The sequence below is a fragment of the Syngnathus floridae genome, chromosome 7 (genome assembly GCF_059516105.1).
Source record: "Syngnathus floridae isolate MCC-2025c chromosome 7, RoL_Sflo_1.0, whole genome shotgun sequence".
Taxonomy (NCBI): domain Eukaryota; kingdom Metazoa; phylum Chordata; class Actinopteri; order Syngnathiformes; family Syngnathidae; genus Syngnathus; species Syngnathus floridae.
This window is the reverse complement of record NC_142419.1, coordinates 8360278-8380953: the sequence shown is the minus strand read 5'-3', so window position 1 is coordinate 8380953 and position 20676 is coordinate 8360278. Positions and strand designations below refer to the sequence as shown.

General features: G+C 40.9%; 2 long non-coding RNA genes across 4 annotated transcripts in view; both read left to right on the top strand.

The window, feature by feature from the left end:
* The window catches only part of LOC148395023 (uncharacterized), a 39992-nt gene extending 32373 nt beyond the window's left edge, over positions 1-7619 (top strand). Inside the window, exons 4-5 of one of the 2 annotated variants that reach the window (XR_015859473.1) lie at positions 6340-6417; positions 7529-7553. This is a non-coding gene — a long non-coding RNA (uncharacterized LOC148395023). Of the gene's footprint in view, positions 1-6339; positions 6418-7528 lie in introns of both variants that reach the window. The other variant, XR_015859474.1, reaches the window with a different exon arrangement.
* A 243-nt stretch (positions 7620-7862) lies between these two features.
* LOC148395022 (uncharacterized) lies at positions 7863-19326 on the top strand. 2 transcript variants are annotated; one of them, XR_015859518.1, is made up of 5 exons: positions 7919-7987; positions 8119-8289; positions 8708-8910; positions 15228-16220; positions 16872-17195. It is a non-coding gene; the product is annotated as an uncharacterized LOC148395022 (long non-coding RNA). The 2 variants fall into 2 exon arrangements; XR_015859519.1 differs by lacking the exons at positions 15228-16220; positions 16872-17195 and adding an exon at positions 18689-19326 and having other exon boundaries at positions 7863-8289.
* The last annotated feature ends 1350 nt before the right edge of the window (positions 19327-20676 follow it).

Sequence of the window (20676 nt, the reverse complement as noted above, 5' to 3'; positions counted from 1 at the left end):
TGTCAGTTTCTTTTTTTTTTTTTTCTTGTGGTCCTCTGTCACTCTGTAAATCATGTGGTGTAACAGCCTCTGGTGACAAGTTTGGTTTCCAGCCAGTGTAACTTATATGTGTGCGTGTGTTTCAAAACAGTGCTGAGAGATGAGTTGGAGTATTCCAGTTTTGAATTTCAGAAGAGTAGGAGCACCTTACTAAGCAGCTGATGTACAAGAATGTGTTGACGCACACACACACTCTCATGCACATGAAAAAACATGCACACTTACACAGTTGGAAGCACAGGTGGATTGCGGTATGCGGAATGCGCTGGGTGAACAGCAGGTCAGCCCTTTGTATACATGTCCTCAACCAATCACATTTTTTTGTACTGCCTCTTGACTTGCCCCGCCCAAGCAGGAAGTATTCCCAGTACTGCAATGATGCAGCACCTTCGAGCCCTCACACAAAGATCTAACTGAGGTTTTGGTATCAGACATCTTGTGAAAGTGGTCACGGTGTTATGTTCAGTCCATATAGATCACAAGTGTCAAACTCAAGGCCCGGGGGCCAGATATGGCCCGCCACATAATTTTATATGGCCTGCGAAGACAAATTGTACATCAAATTCGTGTGTCATTACTAGAATTGCAAATTCGTGTGTCATTACTAGAATTGCACATTATCTTCACTTTTAATATCTTTTTTTTTAATATTTGACCAGTTGTTACTCATCTGACTCAGTTGTCAGTTTGTTTTGTAGCTTTTACTGTATATAATATGAGGTGCTCATACATTTATTTGGGTTGACAGTCATAATGGCCCTCTGAAAGAAGCTTTGACTACAATGCGGCCCGCGAAAAGAATTAGTTTGACACCCCTGGTGTAAATCATATCTAGAAATTAATGTAAGCTCTCAATTTATAAATGTTCTCACTTGGTACAAAAACAAACAACTCATTCTACATGGACAAAAATTTACATGTAAGGCCACAATGCTCTTTGAAGCAAGTTGACACATTATTTTTTGTCTTTTATTATAACATTCAGTAGTTTCATATAAAATATTTGACTGAAATTTGGAAATGCCCTGATACATTAAAAAAAATGAAATAAAAAATTAACTTATTTGTGTTTATGCCACAATGTAACCACCACTACTACTTATAGCTAGTTTCAGTCTTGTTTTATCATTCCTAATGATTGAAATGTCGACCACTTCAAACATGCACTCACATACACTGGCCAACAGCCGCGATGGGAGATACTCACACAAACATCCTCCTACGTATTGGGGGAGTACATGTAAAATGTTACCTCTATCTGGTTATCAAAGCATTAAAGGACTACTTGACCTGACTGACTACAGATGAAGCACTCATTTGGTCACTAATGTTTCCTCCCTCTCCCACTTTAAGTTCATCATCACCTCCTTCTTCTCTCTTACAATTTGTGGATTGTCAGAAAGGTTTTCCGAATTTCTTATCCTGTTTATTTTCAGTCATCGACAAGACATCATCGAGTTTTGGAATACTCGCATAAATGCTATGTTTAATACGTTTTGTATTGACTGTTAAAGTGAGAAATAGCCAATTACATTTATCGTTTAATTCAAAAACAATTTTGGCTTGGATAATACCACAACATTATCCTTGTTTCAGTGTACCATTTACTCTCTAACATCTAATGCAAATGCAATATAGTACATTGGAACTAGATGTGTCTGTGTGTGGAATGTGCACACATGTACATCCAAGAGAGGGATCAGAGTCCCAGACTGAGAGGATGGTGGGGAGGTTTGCAGCCACACGCGACCCACCCAGACATATGCTATAGGGAGAATCAGCCTTAAGGTCTTGTTACATCTTGCGGTCTATGTAGAGGAGGATAAGGACGAGTGGGTGTGCTAAAATCTGAGACTTAATTGCTTGATAAGAAATGCATGTGCATGAGAGTGTGAGGACAAGGCCAGCCGGGTTCATCTCAGCAGCTCAGCAACTTAATCTCTTCATAACAGCTCTGTGTATAATATTGAATTTGTGGATTTGTTGACTCCTATAGGTCCAATGTGGATTACATTAGAACAACAGTACTGTTCTGAGATACTTTAAAGTCATATTTTAAACTATTGATCCAGTTGTATGATTATAGGAGGTTTCATTTTAGAGGTTCTACTTCATTGCAAGCTGGTAATGTTTTACTTCTAAGACTGGCAACACAACATGAACACTATCTCATATCGGGACGACAGCATCTGGAGCAAAATTATATTGATTGGTTCTTCTTTGGCTGACGCGCCACCACAACATGAAACATTGCAGATCCAAGTATGCAATTATTCCTTCATTCAACCCATGTGTGGCAGTCAGTCATGCAAAGCCTGGACTGAAGTCGAGATGGGATGATTGAGTTGATCGGCTCGCTTTGCTTTCACTCTTCAGTTAATAGTGATAGCATGCCTGTTTACCAGCCATCAACGTATGGCTGCGTGTGTGCGTTTATGGTGCCTTACAGCCACTAAAATTCATCATATCAGTCTCACAGACTCCAAAACCTTTGAATCACTGTCAAGAGCTCAAAATGAGGGGCCAGATTGTTTGTGTGTAGTGTGTGTTGCCACGACAACTGCCCGCCCTTTGACTGCCATCTCCATCAAACATCGGTTTTCCCCACCTGTTGTGTTTTTGTGGCGGCAGCCCATTGCCTTGGAAACGCATGCATACATATTTGAGGGGCAGTCTAAGGACAGCAAGCAGCAGCTGTGGAATCTCTCTGATCCTGCATGCAATCTGATCAGCGTGCCAGCGAGCCACTCAAGGGCAATTTGTTTTGTCGTGACCACATATACCGTGCTTCCTCTTCCCTCGCGCTCGATGACTCTATCTCTCAAACTCAGAGACACACGACCATCCTTTTCCTTAATTTTATTTTGGCTTGTATTTGTAGTATGCATTCAGCTAATGCTAGCTTAAACATAATTTGATGATCATCTTCTGACGCAAGTCATGCTACTCGCCATCAAAGAGCTTTCAAAAGTAATGAATGGCTGCAGATCTTATTGATAAAGGGGATTTTATTTTCAAACATTAGTCAACAGATGGGTGTGTCATTAGCAACGTTCATCTAAGGCAGGGGTGGGCAAACTTTTTGACTGGCGGGCCGAATTTGGTTCTAAATTTTGATCGGCGGGCCGAACCAGGAGCAGATGGATGTCGTGTTTGTGTGAAGTAATAGAAATGACATGTAAAGGTCACTGCATAAAAGGTTTGTACTTTTAGTAGGTAGTAAAGCATGGAGATTCAAAAAAAGCTTTTTGAAAAGAAATGCATTTATTAACTGCATTAAAAAAATATTTCACCAAAACACTACTATCAGTGATTCTCATTAAATACGACACTGTTATTATGAATAATAGTTTCCATCACTTCAGCGCCTGCAGGTCAGATTTATGAAATATGTTTATCTAATGAGGCGAAATCACAACAAACGGCAAACATTCTGACCAAATACATCATCTTGAAGAATCAGTGAAAGAATACTTCTAAATAAAGTAATAAAGAAATCGATAGGATTGTTGGTCTCCCTTTTTTGCTGGTGCATCATGGTCCGGAGTAAAATTTGTTGTGGTAATTCTTAGGATAGAGCCAAGGTGTCGGTCCGTTAACCTAGAGCTGTGACGGGCTTTGTTGACGTTCATGTGGCGGAACGTCTGCTCATACACGTAGGTCGAGCCAAATTGTCCTCTCTCTTTTTTTTTTTAAACACTCGGCACTCAGTGTCCACCTTTCTTTTCCTCGGGCCACTCATTTTAGTGGAAGGATTCCAGGGGAAGGTTTGTGGGTGGCATTAACATAAAACTGTATATGAAAGCTCAGCGCACGAATTACGAGAATGCTGACGTCACAGCCCACACTCGAAATTTGGCACTGATGGAAATTGAGCGCGGAGTGCAGAAGGTCCGTACTACTTAGTACGTACACACACTTGCGAGTGTGCTCCGAGCTTTCTGACACGGCTTCTGGGAGTAAATGCGGGGGCGCACGCTTCCCCATCTATTGGGGAAACATACTAATTGTAGGGAAAATGACCCCAAAAAAAGTTCAATAATGCAATTTATTCAGGTTTGGCGGGCCGGATTAAACGGCCCCGTGGGCCGGATGTGGCCCGCGGGCCGTAGTTTGCCCATGTCTGATCTAAGGCCTGGGTGACATTTTTGTCAGGGAGCAAAAAAATGATCAGCCGGAGACCATGAGCTCATTGTTTCATCAGAAGATGAAGAAAGATCATTCAACTTAGAAGAAGACCAGATTGAATTGATGGATTAGAGGGGGCAGAGGGATGGATTCTCATAGAGCAAGGCAGGAGATGAAAGAGGAGATGATGAATGAGGGAAGGTCAAGAGAGCAAGAGCAAAGGATTGAAGTGATTGATGTCATACAGCTTGTTTTCATAAGGACAATGCACATTGACTATCTGCTCTATGCTTGGCCATGTGCATATAACACCTTAAGCGTCAGATGCAATACATGATTAAAGCAATATTACCTTCAAAGCTGAGCATTCGTCCATTTTCTCCTGTTTAGCCCATCCAGGGTAACAACTCTCAAGGACAAAGAACCCCACGACCTACATGGGGACAAGTGGTGTGGAAAATGAATGGATGGATGAAAGGACAAAGAAGCATTTACACACATTCTGGCAATGCTACTGACATACATGTTTTTGTGATGTTGGAGGAAACTGTTAGACCCAGATAATACCCTCGCACACATAGGAGGGAAACTCTTCACTCAAAGGCCAGAGTTGAGATTCTTGACTGAGGCAGATGGGCTAGTCACACACTCCAGCATGCCACCAACACAAAAAAATATTTTTCTTGTGGAAGCTCTGAGGTCAAACAAAATTTGTTCCAAGGTGCTGGTGGTCCAGGAACAGTATTATCTCAAAGAGAATACGGTAATGGAATTACAAATGATCCAATCCAGAAAATCGGCACCTTAACTTGTCGTACAATTTAAGTGAAACTGAGCTACTGAAAACATTATGATACACAAGCAATCCAAACCCCATGCACTTGTCAACAACAGTCTGCACACCTGCATGTCTCACTTTTATGGGAAATACTTCAACTGGATCTAATTACTACATGGATATTTTCTTCCTCTTCTCTGATTACTGCAAAGACGACAGTGTGAAGATGAATGTTTGATTCCTGCGTGCGTATGTCATCCACAACAGCTGATTAACTGTTTTTACAGACAGCTGACAGTTGCAGGTATGCACCCCTCTGCAGGCTATAATTTGAGTGATATGTTTTGTCGTGCTGCCATCGTGCATGATAGATTTATTGTGGCCCTCAGTTAATTTTGGCACCACCATCAAATCCATTTACTGAGACTGGTGGTTTCATTTTTTTGGGGACACAATCTATTCCGTGCAAGTCATCATGTGGACTACACAAGATGACTTCCACACTTGTGCGCTAGATAATATGATGTCCTAAGCAAAGGTGGGTAGTAATGAAATCCAGGGACCCAGGCTAAATTCTGGACAATGTTGCCCTGCGAGATCCTGAAAGATGCTTGCCTCCTACTCAGGCAAGTCAGAAATGAACACACAGTGTACTTTGTACTTTTTTTTTTTTTTTTAATACTGAACACCTACTAGGACTACCTTTTACTTTTAGTTTAGGCATATTATTCTAAATTAACAGTACTCATACTTGAGTGCCATTTTAGGCTACTCTACCAACCTATGGTCCGAAGACTAAGAATTCCGTTTAAAGTATCTCTGATTGTGAACAGGTCTTTTTGTGAAGAACCAGTTTGGCCTCATTGTAATGCAAAGCAGACTTGAAGAATATTAATAACCCTTTTTGTATTCACCTGGAATTTTCCCTTAAATGAATTTTCCTTTTTATTGCTCTCTCAGGACATTTGCTTTTCAAAACTAAAAGAGGTGAGCGTTGGAAAGGGGCCTAGATGTTTTTGTCATTCATCAAAAGTAAAACACCTTGATTTTGACAGTCAAATAGAATTTGTTGTTGTTGGAACAAATTTGGGTATTGTGTTCCTCATTTTAAGTCACTGCCAGGACATGTCCTGTTGGCTGAAGATGAGACCTTGGAACAGGAAACTCATGTTTGTTTTCATTTGTTACTGAGGCAACCGAGTATTTCCCCCATTGCCTAATAAAAAAAATAAATGAAAAAATGAAGGAGCTGTGACATACGGAGAGGTCACATGGGACAAATTAGCACTCTACCCTATAAGATTGTATAGAAGTGTGTCATAAATATGTAGAACATTTGACTAATCTAAATAAACAGTAGCTGGATATGACAAAAGCGAACTTTTTTTTTCAAGGGAGATGCAAATAGAATTGAGATGTGACACGAGAACAAAGCAAGGAAGAGGAAGACTGATAGCTGGTGCCAGGCAGCTGTGAGTATCTCTGTGATTGCCAGTTGTCATACACGATTACAACTCAAACTATATAAATTATAGAATGAAAAGAAAGGACGCAACTTGAGCAGAGTAAAATGTACAAATCACTGCACGTATGAAGAAGATGGACCGTGAAAACGGCCTGTGTGTTTGTGACATCAGCCATGCAAGCGCTCTCACTCCGCATGCTCATTGCGTGTGCTTGCAAGGTCATAGGGCTAGACATCCAGCGACGCACTAACCCACCCACACAACAAACACATTAAGTGATCATGTCGCCCGAGAGGGGATTAGAGTGGGGAAGCCAACATTGTTAGAGGGTAAGGTTGAAGTCTCTCTACTCCGCATATTGTCATGGCATGCAGAGTTTGAGTTAAAACTGATTTCCAATTTACTTTCTCAAGAGCGAGACAGCAGCTGCACATAAAAGAAAAACACAGGCCCGCACATGCGCACAGCACATTCACTTTGCATTTTCACCACTAAGAGGATCTTAAAATCACTCACGTAAATTGCTTTGCACGGAACTCATCCATCATAGATGTTCATTGTAAAAACAGAAGAACTATTTTCATGTGCAGAATGATTTTTGGAACTTTTTGTTGATCCCTGTAGGGGGATTTAAAGTGGCGTTTGATTTATTCCACACTGAAATGTAGTTGTAGGAGTGGTCACAGAAAGTCTGCCTCGAGTCTTTTTTCAATGACCCATGCTAAATTCTGAACAATGTTCCCCTGCCAATCAGAGCCTGAAAGACACATGCCTCCTCTTCAGGCAAGTTAGAAATGAACAGACAGTTGAACTTGTCATTGTAAAAAAAAATAGAAATGTTAACAAAATAAAATCAAGCTCTCCCTCAACTTTAATGATGATACTCGATGTGTTTATGCTGGAGTTTTAGTCCTGCTTGCTGTGCATATTCTGTTTTGAAAGTCTTCTTTTACCATCTCTTATGTTAAGAGGTTTTTGGGACAAATTCTGAATGATTTGACTTTGAAGGTTATTTATATTGATGCAGACCCTTATCTTGCTCACTGAATTAACAAAAAGGCTCAGATGAAAACAGAGAGGCTCAGACTGAGCAATATTGTGCACTTTGTTTCCCTAGGGGCAGACATGACAGCGAAAGGAGCAGCTGTACCAGAAAAGTAGTCCAAGTACAAAGAAAAGCTGATCAGGTACATATTTGTCTTCTCCTGTCTTATTTTTCTCTATCTCTTTCACCCCCCCTAATTTCCTAAAAACTAATTAGATTCCTGTCATTTCCTTACAAATCATCCGCTTCCTCTACTCCACCACTCCTCTTCATCTCCTTCCTCCCAGACTGATGGGGGCGGAAGGATGGTGTGGGGTGCGGAGAAAGGGGAGGGGTCGGTTAAAGTCAGCTGAGATCTGCTCTTAGATCACTGAAGGAGATCATGGTCTGTATGAAGTGCCTGTGAGAAGAGAGTCTGCTGTGAGGCGTGCGCAACAGATGGAAGCACTTCTTAGTTGGCGTAGAGTCATGTTTCTCACACTCCACTGTGCACAGATGTGTGCACGTCAATAAGCAGAGAGCGGCACGCCGGTATGCGAGGAGACACACATCCACCCGCATGTATGCACCCACTCAGAGGCTCTCATCTTTCCCTACAGGCGTTGGAGGGATGTGGGCTGTTGTATTTGTTCACATGATATCTGCTGCTATTCTTTTTCTAGGGCACTGGAAGCCTGGTGTGTTCAATTATACTGATTTATATCTCCACTCAGCGGTCCAGGATCTCCCGCCCTCTCTGGCATCCAATGCCGAGCAAGCACCATGTGATGATACTCTAGAGGGGTGGCACAAAGGAGCAGTCCCCTATAGTTGAGCTAATTTAAAGCTGCACGGTACTGTTCACCAAATATAAATTAGAGACTGTTATGTGACTTTGTGACTTTGGGTACAAAACATCAGCATAATCAGTATGCCCTGATAAACCCACTTTTTCAAAGTGGCTAAATTAGATGTGAACATCTTCAAAGCAGTAACCCACAATGTCTATTCATTTACCAAAACCAAACTAGTGTAGTTTTGTGAAGATTCGGTGCTCCCCAACCCAAAAATACTGTCGTATTTAGGAGTTGGCCTATTTGCTAGTTTTCAGCCCCTAAACAGGGAGATTCTTTGCTTATACTTGCTGTAATGATAAAACGTGATAAATTTGTGTAATGCTGTTTTTTTTTTAGTTGTGTTAAACATTTTTTTTTAAATCTAAACTTGTTGTCTGGATATGTTTGACAGTAATGTCTCGTGTGTGTCTGTCAGGTTAATAGGGCAAGCACAGAGGAATCTCGGGAAGTGGTTGTCATGTCAACAAAGGTGTGACACTCTTCAGGAGCAGCTGTTGGCGTAGCAACACAAAGAGGCACAAATGAACTGGGAGAGAAGCGCTGATAAAGAGAGCGTGACAAGTCTGAGGAAGGCTCTGGAGCATCTGGTCGGTCTGACATGAAGCAGACGAGTTGAAGGTGAATTTTTTTTTTTTTTCGCCTTCATTCTCCTAAAATGCTTTCAGTATATTAATTTTCCTCCAATTATGTGTCTCACCTGTTTCGTGGCCTCACAGTAAAGAAGGGTCAAGGGTTTGACTATGTTGTCTTGGGCCATTTTGTGTAGAATGCACATGTGCCCCCCCCCATTCCAGCCCTCAAATATGCAATTTCAGTTTTCCAACTTCCTCCCCACTACTGGCAAAGTCAATTATTCACTGAAGATGCCATATTGTCTGTAAGCAGGAATATTGTCCTATCAGTTTCTATGATTGACAAGTGATTAAGCCATCATGGACCAAAGTCAACTGGGATCAGATTCAACTTCTCCATGTAGAAATGTCTTATCATTTACTATTTTGAAGAACCGAAAATATCATCCACACTCAGCTTACTGAAGCACAATTTGATTACTTTCATCATTTTATTTATGAATTATACTGTAAAACCACAACCACAGATTAGTGGCAGCTGGAAATAGCTTGTTCTGATTTAAAGTATTTCCAATACTTTCATGTCTGAGAAGATATGAAAAGCAAACCATAAGCAGTCACTCTGCAGACATACCATCTATGTGGATATAGAAGCTCTATAGTGTCCTATAGCCACAAAATTCCACAATTGTTCCAACTCAACCAGATGCAGATCTGGAAACTGGAAAGATCAAACGATTTAGTCAGAAAACTTGTTGCGATCAAAATAAATATTTATATAACAAACTGGTGCCATTAAATAAATTATAAAAAAAAAATACTGATTATTTGAATGCATAATGAATTACATAACACCTTGGTTAATTAGTATAATCATCGTGCTGCATCAAATTACAGTATCAGAGGAGTGGCTTCTAACTGGGTAATTTACACTCAATTTACACAACTTCTTTGTGCTTACCAGACCTTTAAGTGTGCTGCATCTCATTGTTAAATTGGTCATTTGCAACTGTTACCAGTTTATTTTATTCTCAGGGGTGAGGGGAAGGGGCGGACTGCCTGAAGACTGTTTGTGGTTGCTGCCTGTGTCACAATACTGCACACGATCAATACACTTTAATTTGCACACCATTCACTGATGCAATGCACATTGCACAAAAGCTGAAAACACACTGCATCGAAATGTGAAAGGACAAGAATAATGGAACATAAACGTTGACGTTTTCAAATGTGGGTAAGGAAAAGGTCAGGAATGTGTGCGCTGATACTTTGCTGCTCTGATGTGTTAAAATCATTGAAGACTCGAAAATGCTCAGAGGTACAGTATGAATGTGTGTGAATGATTTTATGTCAGTCCCTTCATTGACTGCTTGAATAGGCTGCACCTTTCCCTTGACCCTTAACAGTTCGGTGGTGTCGAATAGAAATACAAACACGGTTCTATTTGGAGTGGTTTCAAACAGTGGATGTTTTTCAAAATTATTTTCACACTTATTGTTTGTTTATTCTACTGAAGGTGACTTGGTGTCCTAACTACCAAATCAGTAACTATGACACAACCACAAAGGAATTGCATGCCTAGTTTAAACTCAAATACTTTGCCAGTAATTACTCTGTTTTGAGCAAAGTATACAAACCTTAGCAAGTAAATTGTCTGACACATGGAGTTTTATTTTCACGCTCAGCATAAGGCTAGGGCAAAATGCAGTGTAATTGTAAGTGTGGGTGGAGTGACTCTACCCATGCTTACAATTAGATTCCACTGGAATCTTTGCTTTTGGTATTTTTGTGGACGCGTGCAGTTAAAACCAGGAATGTGTGCTGTTGTAGGTGTGAACACAGGTGGCTTGTGGAAGATCAAAGCATGCAAAGTACATTTATAAAGATTTGCAAGCAGACCTCCCTCGATGGGTGGACAATTGAAAGTTGGCCAGTGCAAGATCATCGCTGAGTAGTAGGGACTTGGAGACCACCTTCCAACCCGTGTAACCCCCCCCCCCCCCCCCCCCCCCCCACACACACACACACACACAGAGGGTAATTGTAAACATAATAAAGATAATAATACATCCAATTAATTAATTTCTATAATGACTCAGGGGTGTTGATGCATGCTCTTGTCATTTGAATGAAATATGATGGCATTCGCATACACTCACAATTCATCTGCATGCGTCTCAGTCAAATTTACCAGAATTGCCTTACATCATCTACGCCACAACTTAGACCTGTTTACAGCTGTTCTAAAGTTGAGTCTATTTTCAGCCACCAAATTTTCAGGTGAGCCGCGGCCAAGTAAAAGAAAACGCCCTCACTCTGCCAGAATTCCTAGCATGGCACAGCATGGTATATTAAATTCCCCAACATGCTAAACCAGACTTGCACTGACACGAAAAGCAAGATTTAGTCCAAGGAATGTGTTTTTGTAAATCACATTATATAATTCCTGCTCAAAATGGAAGCCGGTATGAAAATTTTGACTCAAATCTTAATTATCTTCCTTGTCTGCATCACGTCTGAATGGCAAGCCTTTGAGATGAGTCACAGGGTGTGAGATGATGTCAGTGGTAAGTCTTGTTAATTGTTGATTCATAACCAATTAAAGCTATTCAGATTTGGCCTTTGGAGTTTTGTGGTTAAAGCATGGACATTGTTTTCATTGCAGCCATACCTCTTTGTCTGGCCGCATAACACAAAGATTGAATCAGCATAAAGCAGTAAAAAGGATTGTGCCTCTTGATGAGGTGGCCACCACACACACACACACACTACACACTTGCCTGCCCTTAAAAGCAGCCTGTCGTGTGAGCAAATGAGTGCTCCTAGATTTTCCCATCCTTCCTCCCTGTAATCCCCCCAGACCTCCTTCTGAGGGCTGAATTTGCACGATCGCACTCCTCGGGGGTCAAGTACACGCACAGACCCATATGCGAACACAAACACAAGCATGCTTGCAGGCTTAATAGTTTGTTTTGTATATTGCTCTTCCTAAAGTCTACTATAAAAAAAATGTTGTATCATTATGTGTTATATCAATTCATGTTATGATGCTAACAAAAATACACAACCATGGTGTGCAGCACTCACTTATGAGGATTTAACAGCAAAGGCCCTGAAGCCTCGGCTTCCGTTGCATAGAAACAACAGTGTGATTGTCTTGGTAATGTCGAAAAGAGTTTCTCATTTACAATGTTGACTTGGAAGCAATTTAAGGTTCGGTGCCTATGGAAACTCCAACAGCAGACAGTCAGAGCCAGGAATTGAACCACTCTACCGACTGAGCCACAGCTGCCTGTTATTCATTTTGTTTTTATCGAGAGATTTGTGACACAAATGCTGTTTGTCATGGCTGTTTCACTAATCTAATGTAGCCACCAGAGACTTGACTCCATTTCACCAATCAAATGGAGCCAGGCAGTCACGTGTCTATCTGTGTCTGTTTAAAAATGTTTACATCAGGGGTGTCAAACTAATTTTTGTCGCGGGCTGCATCGTAGTCATGGTTTCCTTCGGAAGGCCATTATGACTGTCAACCCAAATAAATGTATGAACGGCTCATATTAGTATATATATGTATAGGCTACACAAGAAACTGATGACTAACTAGCTTTGAAATCAGAGACTAGTAAAACCTGTTAAATTTTTTAAAAAGACGAATGGTAATAAAAAAAACTAGTAACATCTCATTTTTTTAAAAGTGAAGACAATTTACAGTTGTAGTATTGACACTAAGTTGATGCACAATTTGTCTTTGCGGGCCAAATATAATTAATTATACTGCAGGGCAAATTTGGCCCACGAGCCAGAGTTTGATACCTGGTCTACATTTTAGGTCCGCCTGGAATTTGAGAACATCAGTAGTGGTTTTCTGTTATATCTGCCTGGTGAGCCTTGTAGTGTTTTCTCGTGTATATATATTGTTTTTAAAATGTTAATTGAAAGTTAAGTGTGCACACCACACCATTAGCTCTCAGACACCACATCACCAACACATTTTGTGTCATCTGTATAGATTCATTGGCTGCTCTTTTGAAAGAATCTTTTTTAACTGCCACTTTTCCCATCTCTCAGCAAGTCTGGAACACATTTAAATGAGCTTTAGGACTCAAAATTGCAACTCTTGCGAGTGCATTCATGCATATATTTTATACACACTTAATATAAGTGTGTGTGCATGTGTGTGTGTGTGCGTGCGTGCGTGCGTGCGTGCGTGCGTGCGTGCGTGCGTGCGTGTGCGTAGTGCGCGTGTGTGTGCGTGCATGCGCGTACATGCGTGCAATGAGTAGGCTGATGTGATTAGCCAGAGCCAGTGGAGTGAATAATACGTCTGCTTGGACGCATAGGAATGTTGCGCTTTGTTATGCTATGTTATGAAGTTTTCTACAAGATACACACACATACACGCACAATATCCAAATGGAATATAAACCTAATCAAGGCAATTGTATGATTATGACGCTGACATGCATTCACAGCACATGCCAACATTACGCATCTCAAGTGAATTCAGATGCTCCTACCGTATAGTAAATTTTTCGTTCAGACATTTATGGGAATCGATCAGATTTAACTTTATCTCATCCTCATCTGTGATTTTTGTTTTTGTTTTTCCCTCAGCTGTTTTGTTTTAAGATTCTACTTGTTTCCAAGACTAGAGTTGGCTTTATTTTCCCATTGTTTTGTGCAAAATTAACTTTCTGAAAAAATCATTGAAAATAGGAGTTGCGGTATGTTTGAAGATGAATGTAGCTACACGTTGTTTGGTCTCATGTGGGTTTCTTAAGGCATTTCGTGTGGATCAGTGATGGTTTTAAAAACAGATGGAAGTCGTATCAAGCGAGGGAATTGGTTATTTACTCCTGGGGCAGTTGCTGTTTGAGCTTGGTTTCAAATGTTGTTCACCGACCTGATGGCGCGTTAGTCCATCACAGCACAAATGACCTCGTAAGGTTTCTCTTAGTTCAGTTGTTATCTATGATTCATCAGTCAATTTTAAGTCAATAATATACAGGACACAATCTTTTAAGAGTAGGACATGTAAATTGAGTCATGCAGTTATTTTCAGGAAATTATTGACAGCATTGCCTTCCATTATTTGAACAGAGTAACCGCTTTTCTTTCACTGCCAAAAATGGTTTATACACCCACTATGAGTTAAAATTTAACCCACATCGAGAACGAGAATAAACCCGAGCAAATCTGCGAGTCATGGAACCATTATTAGCGTGCTTCTGCATAAAATACCAAAGCGTGTGCTACTCTCACTTGACTTCCAAATGACCTTGATTCAGCTGCACAAACACATTTCACTCTACAGACAGCTCTGTCATCAAATATTTCAATCAAGATGTCCAAAGGGAAACTAAACAGAGTTGTCAGATAAATAACATTGGCACAGTCCTAGTATTTCATCATCTCTAACATCAATAGCACGTAAAGTGTATGCCAGGGCGGGCCATTTATTGTGTCAAGTTATTGTTCAATTTGGGATTCCTGACCTACACCCGTAGAGCAGGAAGTGGGTACCCTGTTTAAACACGCCCAGCAGCTGTACACACACACACCCACACACACACACACACACGCATACACACACCCACCCACACACACACACACACACATGCAAGAGAGAAAGAGGGAGTGTATAAACACACACAGCCCAACTGTGCTGCTCACACGCACATTCTCCCTATAAAGAGGAAGTGTTGTTTTCTCATTTGATGCGACTCACGCGAACGAGCCGCTTTTAACGGTGTCACAAAACCGCAAGCATAACACACGCATATGCGCGTGCGAATACTCACACGCTAATTTGTCTTTTACTTTCTTGTTTGAAACCCACCCCTGCCATTCCTTTTGTCACACTTGCATGCAAACTGGAAATGTGCAAGCGCAGGTGAACAAATGCATCAAACATCCCCAGCTAAAACGAAAGCTTGGTTGCTTTTGACTCGCTTTTTAAGAAGAGTGCTGTATTCTGACAGAGATAATAATGCTCAATTTAGATTGGCACCATCAAATGTCACCCAATAAGTATTTGAAGATTGTTCCAAAGCATTTTACCAAGGCCAGTTCACTCTTTTTTTTTTTTTATAAGAGACCATAAAAGTTTGGCCTCTGTCCTGCCTTGTTTGTTTGTTGTTTTTGCTTTTGTAACATTCTGTTTATACTCCCACAAAGCCAAGAGGCACAGTTGTAGCTGTGTCAAAGCTTCCTTTTTTTTTTTTTTTTTGCTAAACGCAATGAAAACATCTAAGCAATGCGAATAGCCATAATGTAACACACACTGCTGGCTTGCCATTCATGTGTGTGGACACACCAATGCCAGCAGTTATGCTTTTATGATTGTGTTTTTGACTGCAGCCCTGGAAAGGAAGCTAGGCCAGAATGCACTACATCTGCAGGGAGATGGAGCAGCTTGACAAGGAGGCAGAGCTACAGCTGACAATTCACAAGGGGGAAAAACAAAACAGCTGTTACTCAGACAGGACCAGCAGGACAGCAAACAACTTCAGGGCAAGATTAAATTCAATCAATCAAAATCAATCTCATATCCCTGTAAATGGACGAATCTGAATCTAAAATTGTCATTTTTTCTCATGTTAATCACCAATTACAACTTCATTTTGAGAGAGGAATCACTGTTATTTTTTTAAACACATTTTGCAGTCGAATTACATTAAAACAGATAGTTATCATGTTGTGTATCCGCTCACAGCTTCACTGATTAGTAATGTCTGTGTGATGCACGTTTCTGCAATAAATGTTCCACTACGTCAATAGAATGCCCACAATAAAGGCACACCGCTATTGTGTTTGCACCGAGGGAGTACCCTAGAAGAATGATGCAGGAAGAGACAGAAGGTTGAGCCACAAACACCCTGAACAGAAAACAAAATGAAACCTTGAACAGTGGAATGAAAGCTAAGAACAATGAAGCGAAACATGTGAAAAAAAAATTGCAGGGAAATATGGCATTCGTTTGAAGTACATCGGAAATACTGTCGTAAAATATTACACTGAATAGGCTCAACAGAGAAGGATGTCATTCATGAGACAGTCTCACACAAAACAGAATATATACGAGTCATTCTTTCGACGGGACATTTTGACTCTGTGTATGATTTCGTCAACACATGACATTCTATGTCCAGCTCAATGAGGAAGAGGGGGAAGTGCGGGCGGTGCAGATAGAGCTGCAGGAGGAGAAGTGCAAGGACACTTGGTGAGGAGAGGAGGAGGCGATGCATCAGGAGTTACAGCTTGCTTTACAGACAGCAGGTGGCACTACAGCTGCGTCACGCTCATACAGACTTGCGGCAGATGGCAGTGAGAAACGCCAAACTACTTGATGGGGTGTGTTAAAAAGTCACTTAAAACAGAAACGTTGACTCCGGTTGTCCAAAGTGTACCCTGAGTATCTGTAAATTGTCAATGACTCCCCTCCCCCATTGTCATATTACTCAGTCTGGCTGCCCCAAAAGGTCAGTCCGTCTACAGCAGGCGTCAGGAACCTCTGGCTTACGAGCCAGATCTGGCTCGCGAGCTAGATATGGCTCTTTTGGTGACGTTATTAAAAAGAATACATTGTCACACTCCAAAAACCGTTGGCCTTAATTAAAATACATGCATTTAATTGCATCTAGCCCATTTTAAATGGTATGGCTCTCACGGGAAATTATTTGTAAAAGAAGGGCGTGTATGGCTCTGTCCGCCAAAAAGGTTCCCAACCCCTGGTCTACAGAGACAATCCCTGACCTTTAACCTCATACTGACATCACTGAAGTCACATGACATGCTTTGGGTGTTCTGTGCGTGTATGATATTAGCATCTGTACACGTGAGCTGATTAGGTTGTACGAAAGCGGTTTGACACGTGTTTGTGTTGCCATTGGAATGTGTTTTACAGCGTTGGATGAAAAACAGTCTGCGTGTGACTTCTATCTAATAGCCTTGTAATCCTGCTCTCACTGAGATGCCTATAATGATGGCTGTGTCTCCATACAGCTCGACTGGCGTGCACAAGATCACACGCACACAACACATGCATGGCTCGCTATTCAACTCAAGCAGGAAGAAGCCTACGCCCCGCAGCCAAGTGTGCGAAATGACGCATGTGCACCTTTGCAATAACTCCCTGGAATGGTTTAAAGAGTGACACGTGGCTTTTGTGGCATACAAGCTTCACATAGCAACACATGCACATATGTGGAGAATTACAGGCCTATTAAATAAACCACGGAAAGAGAATGAGAGTCATATACTACCGTATAGCGTTACACTGCATCATTGGGATTCCCCATAAACCAAGGAGCAGATGTTGACGGACAAATCCATACGCTTTATACACACCAACATACACAAACTGACTGATTGACAAGTAAGCCGCAGTGTCATGGGTGTATCATGTGAGGTCTATGATTTATGTGAAAGTTTGTGTTTGAAAAAATAAAAGGTAGTTCTGAATCAGTCGGTAAAATTAGTACAACATGACATACAGCAATGAGCAGGACTCAAAATGATAGTGTTGCCAGAATGATTGACCACTCAATATGTTAATGTGGGGTTGCCATAGCAATAAGACCCTCTTCACCATATTACAAGCCAAAGCCAGTGTAAGGTACAATTATAAAATCCTTGCCTTAAGCATGTGTACAGTACATTGTACTTATTGTCAAGAGCATTCAAAAGTCACGTGTTTGTAATTAAACAAGCTAGTGAGCGAGCAGTGTTCATGGCTATGATCCATATTGGTTTGAAACGAGGCATTGCCAGAAAAAAATATGTGCCGTAAAACATTTTTATCTCTGACAAGCTGTCACATGATGAGTTTTAGTTTGTAATCACACTTGATTTAGTGAGAGTGTCTCCCACTTTTAAGATGTAAACAAAATGGTGTTTATTCCAACTTCATTCCTTGTTGCCAACCCACTGTAATTGTGGCAAGAGTTGGTTGTATACATAGACGCTTCGCTTGTGACCTTTCCAAAGGTTTCCACAAAATCATGGAGTGTGTTAACAGTATGCTTGACAAACATTTTTAAGTGCCGCACGTTGATGGTGTCTGATGTGCATAGTACATTTTTACAATAACTAGGCCAAAGCCTGTTTTTATCCAGTTAGATAATAATAACGCTCATTTTGAATTGATCGCAACTGGAAACTCCAGTGTAGTCTTGTTCTTAGGCACCCAGAAAACATGAATGACACGTTTCTCTTACGACTAAGGCATTTCCTTCTCTTTGTGTCATTTATGTAGTTTCTTATATCAAAACATATTCGGTTAAAATGAACAGCTCTGTTCAGTGAGTGTTCATTTGAGAAATGCTCATTTCCAGGGATTTGCACGAATAAAGACACAGTACAGTTATATTTGAAATAAAAAATGTTTTGACTGACATACGTCCAGCCTGTCTGCTTCATGCTGACAAAACTTAATTCTGTATCCTGATTCAGTTCAAAGTAACATAAAGTTATTTTTTGTCAGTGTATGATCTTTTGACATACAAAAATCTAGATGCAATTGGTTTTTTGAGTTTTGTCTAATTGCATCTGATTTTGTTTTTGAATCTTTTGGGCAGTGATGTTACCCATCACTGCCCATCACTGCCCATTTTTTGCCCCCCGGCACTCCCCATTAAACATTGTTCTGCAAGCACACTGACATTAAAACAATGGTGCTATACTCAAAAATACCATTGTTTCATGAAGCAACTCTGAATCATCATTTTCCCATCACTAATATTAGGATCCTCAAATGCCTCTTTTATTTTCCAAATGACAAATGTTTTCTTTCTTCCTCCCACTGGGTGATGCTGCTCAAGGAAAAACTCAGACGACAATGTCAGGAGAGTGAAATTCTGACTGCTGCCTTGTCTCAAGCTCAGCAGGATCTTCTTGTGCTGCGGGCCCTTGCAACTCAACTCTCCATCTGGGTCTACTCCGCCACAAACTGCTGCCCAGGCTGAAAGTGAGCATCACTGTAACACGCATCAAGCACAAGGTGCCTTTAGGGAAGGGCGGGACACAATGCAGCTCTTCACATTGCGACTGGTTGACATTTTCTTCGTGTTTCGCCCTTTCACTCACACACATCCACAGAAAACATCATTAGGGCTGGAGTGGAGGAGCATGATTTCCCTCACTGTCTGTGGGCACAGACCATGTCTGTTGTTGACATTGTATGTTGTTGACATCATTCACACTGAGAGACAGGCGTAAAGAAAGTGTGTGCGTCAAGGAACTAATTTCCTTTCTCGAGGGCACACATGGAAGCCTTTTGGTTTTCACTCCCTGCGATCCCACTTTTCCACTCCAGCTGGGAGACAATGCATGGATGTACTGTCCCCACAGATAGATTTTGTCCACTCAGTGCCTCCTGTGTGCGGTAGTGTATTGATCCACCTGCACCATATTGATGACAGGATGGGGGAGGTTTAGTTCCATTTAAAATGGTTTTAAAAGAAAGCCCAAACTGATGGTTTATAAGGTAGTAAAAAAATCTAAGTTTGAGTTTTTACACATGGAGAGAGCTTTACATGTCCACTCTTGATTTATTATTTTATTTTATTTTTTTACTTTGTACTATTTTGTTTATATTTTCAGGGTAGTCCAGCTCTCCTTCACAATCTAATAGTATGCTGCATCATTTCTGAAAAGCTAATAAGGACTACTTGAGGTTACAAAGTTTGTTTTGATGCAAAAGTGACCGTCATTAACCTTGTGCAGGACTCACACTAGCTGTTGGCTGATAAAATTGTACTCAAAGTTTACACAGTCACTTCTGAGTTAGTTTTTAAAATAGGGTTTATGTACTTTAATAGTAGATTCTTTATGTCGGCTGGGAATTTACAGAAGAGTGTTCAACTGTTTTAATGGGATTTTGCAGTGGCACGTGCACCCCGTAAAACTGTCATGGGAGAGCACAGAGGCTTCTATGAAAAAAAAACAAAAAAAACAACATGTTTTATTCTTGACACTCACTGGAAATGGGTCAATATGTTTTGAATCTATTTGGTTCATTATCCCTCCGGTGCTGTTGTTAAAAGGCATTTTCACTGCTAACACATTTATGATCTGCTCTCGCTTAGCACTGAGTGGTTGAGTTGAAATTGCGTAAATTGCTTCTCCTAGCAGAAATATTTCTTTGCACTGCACCAGGCACAGTTTTCAAGCATTTATTAAGATTAGGAAAATGGTTGCTCTTTGATAAAGAAGACTAGTGATTCCTAATCAATCTCATATGACCTTTTCCTTTTAGAATGGCCTATTTTGTATAGCTCTTGAACAATGTATTTTGTATATATACACACCACGTAAAGAATCCTCCTGCATTGCATGCAGTATGTTTGAAATGCCTCGGCATTCATTTTTCTCAATTTGAAGAAATCCTAAACGTTGAATGTGATCAACTTGGTGTAATTACCATAGCAGGGCAAGCATGCACGAATGTCCCTGGAGAATTTGCGCAAGATGCTTGTAAACACTCACACCACAGGGAGTGGTGTGCGTGTGTATGTATAACTAAGCTCTTGTTCGTCACTGGGTATCCCTGAACGCTTTCCTCCTGCGTCGCTATGGTCATGCCGGAATTCTGCCATCCCGTAAGTCCTCCCACACCCTATAATTAAAGTCACCCGGGCAACGGGAGAAAGAATGCCCAGTATTCTTGTTGTCGTGGTAACTGCTTGAGTGCGAGAGCGGGGAGGTGCTGGTCGTAGGTGTTGGTTAATGATGGAGACAATGAGGCCTCAGTCTGCCACCTCATGTGGTGTGCTAATGAAACAGATAAAACATGTGCAGGTGTGTATTA